This window comes from Ananas comosus, unplaced genomic scaffold, assembly GCF_001540865.1.
Source record: "Ananas comosus cultivar F153 unplaced genomic scaffold, ASM154086v1, whole genome shotgun sequence".
NCBI classification, from domain to species: Eukaryota; Viridiplantae; Streptophyta; class Magnoliopsida; order Poales; family Bromeliaceae; genus Ananas; species Ananas comosus.
The window spans coordinates 58436-61447 of NW_017893517.1; the positions used below are offsets into that span (position 1 = coordinate 58436).

General features: G+C 30.1%; 2 non-coding genes across 2 annotated transcripts; both read right to left on the reverse strand.

Annotated features, from left to right (window-relative positions):
- Positions 1 to 1404: 1404 nt before the first annotated feature.
- On the reverse strand, positions 1405 to 1476 carry TRNAQ-UUG. Its single transcript has one exon. It is a non-coding gene; the product is annotated as a tRNA-Gln (tRNA).
- Positions 1477 to 2674: 1198 nt separating this feature from the next.
- On the reverse strand, positions 2675 to 2762 carry TRNAS-GCU. The gene has a single exon. It is a non-coding gene; the product is annotated as a tRNA-Ser (tRNA).
- Positions 2763 to 3012: the final 250 nt, after the last annotated feature.

Here is a 3012-nt window from a genome sequence, read left to right on the forward strand (position 1 = left end):
TGGTTCAACCGGTATATAATAGTCCATACTTTCTATCTACGGTACGGATAAATAAGTATTTATCCGGATAAGGGTCAGCAAGGATCGAATTTATTTAATTTAACCCCATATTCTATCATATGAATGAAAATATTTATTTATATTTATAAATAAGACGAATAAACGAGTTTGCTTAAGACTTATTATTTACATCTTCAACAGATTGTTCGAGACGATCAATCATGAAGGATCCAGTTTTCTCGAACAAATAAACTATAAACCTCCAAAAGAGGTTTCTATAGTAGAATACTAATGATTTCCAATCCCGAAATCAAATCAATTAGTAACCAAAAAAGCTATTCCAATGACCCGAAAAAGTCGAAATTTTGATAATATAGATTTCTCATACTTCTTCCAGTACCAATTCCGGTACCAATCAAAAAAAAATGAAGTAAAAAAGAAAAACGATCTCGTGTAAGGTAAAATTGGGTTCCTTACATTATTGTTATTCTTTCTTTCATCTGAAAGAGAAAATCTGAATCAAGAATCAGAGAAGTATGATCTTTTCGGATCCATCATATACAACTAAGAGTTCTTACCTTAGCCGGGGTAATTCTAATTATAGATATTTTAAAAATCACAGATCCTTTTCACTTAACCGAAAAGCCCTTGTTACTGAAATACAACAATACAATAAAAATACATAATATATATCATATAGGCATAGGCCTTGTTTTTTATACAGATTTTGTTTTACTTCTTCAAGAATTTTTCGATCAATTCTAAAGTCAAGTAGATGGAATATACGAATTTCTCCCCAATCACTACATTACATTGATTTACAATGGTTCATTTGAACCAGCTAATATCTAAGATACAAAAAAATAAGGTCCAGATCAATCCGTTTTTCCTATTTTTTTTTCCGCGCAAACCCAACTTTAATTAGAAGTTTTAAGACCTGTGATGAAATTCAAAACTCCCCACTCTTTAATCTCTACATTCTATGTGGAATTGGGCGGGATACCATTTATTTTCTTTTTATTGACTATAGAGAGGTCTTTCTCTCACATTGTGATTCAGAATGCATCATGTGATAATTCCCATTTCATAGGTATTAGATATGGGACATAAAGTTTCTCTAAGGAACTAACTTCAAAATGAATATGAAATGAATATGAGTAGTACGAGCATATCCTGAATGTTTATGATATAATAGACCAAAAATCTCTTTTTTGAATGAAAATAAAGATATTGAATTTTACCCACATTTGACACTTGATTCCGTTTGTGAGAAACCAAACGAATTCTCAGATATGATTCTTAGAACCATTCTGAAAATTAATAAGAAAAGATTTTTCCCTTTAACAAATTCTTGTTTCATGTGGAATGCAGTGTGATCCCATCTTTCGTTTCATGAAGGACGATCTGGGACGGAAGGATTCGAACCTCCGAATAACGGGACCAAAACCCGCTGCCTTACCGCTTGGCCACGCCCCATTTTGATTTCTATTCGATACTAATCAACACTAATATTGGTATTGGTTATTCGTCAATCTCAACCCAAATACATAAAAACATATGGGATATTTTGTTGCTAGGATTCAAGACATGTAGATATAGAATCAAAAAAATTCATTGATCATTACATAGAATTCAATTAAGATATTGTATGAAAGTTGAATTCCTTATATTATCATTTTAGAATGATAATGGGGGGAGGGATTTTTTATTTGGGAGAGTCCGAACCGAAGAAAAAGGAGGATTTCTTGATCTGCCTTTTTCATTTTTCCCTTATAAAAATAACTCAAAATTATCTAATCCACAAGAACGAAATGCTTGTTATGCTTAATATCTTTAGTTTAATCGGTATCTGTCTTAATTCTGTCCTTTATTCGAGTAGTTTTTTCTTCGCCAAATTGCCCGAAGCTTATGCCATTTTCAATCCAATCGTAGATGTTATGCCTGTCATACCTGTACTCTTTTTTCTCTTAGCCTTTGTTTGGCAAGCCGCTGTAAGTTTTCGATGAAATCTTTAATACTCTGCTAAATTGATGATGTATTCGATAAAAAAATTCTAAAAATTGATAAGATCAGATAAGTCTTACATTACGAACCCTCGATTCAAAAATCTAAATTCTTGTATATTGAATGAATAACCGCAGCGATGAATTTGGATCAGCCTTTTCCCCGTTCTGACCTTCCAGTGAGTATGGACTATTAGGTACTCCACAATACCTAATTATTGATATGACAAGAAATTTCGGTTAACGAATGAATAAAAATCTTATTACAAATAAATTCGTTAAAATAAAATGACTTTTCAAGAAAAGACTTCATTTTATTTTTCATTTTTCGGGGTGTCAAAACAAATAAAATAAAATGGTATATGTGGTAAAAAATAGGTAATCTATTCCCCTTTTTCAAAAAAAAAAAATGATCTTGGAGATTGTGTAATGCTTACTCTCAAACTCTTTGTTTACACAGTAGTGATATTCTTTGTTTCCCTTTTTATCTTTGGATTCTTATCTAATGATCCAGGACGCAATCCTGGACGTGAGGAATAAAAAATTTCTAGTTTTTTTGCTTTTTTCTAAATTAATTCTTAATAATCTTATTTGTTTCATACATTTAACTATGATAAAATCAAGTTATGAGAATCTTTTCAAATTCGAAAATCCCAAGTGATCAGAGAAAGCGGAAAGAGAGGGATTCGAACCCTCGGTACAAATAATTCGTACAACGGATTAGCAATCCGCCGCTTTAGTCCACTCAGCCATCTCTCCTAATTCCAAATTGAAAATTTGTTATGTGATGTAACACGTGAAATAAAGATTGAGAAAAATCCACCTTCTTTTCTTTATTTTTATTTTATTTTTTCATTTTATTTATTTATTTTATTTAATCTTATTTAACTTAATATTATTATTTAATTATTATTATTTATTTTATTACATTATTCTATTTTAATAATAGAATTTATTATTATATTATTAATATAGAAATTGGAAATATTCTAAAATATTCTAATAAATA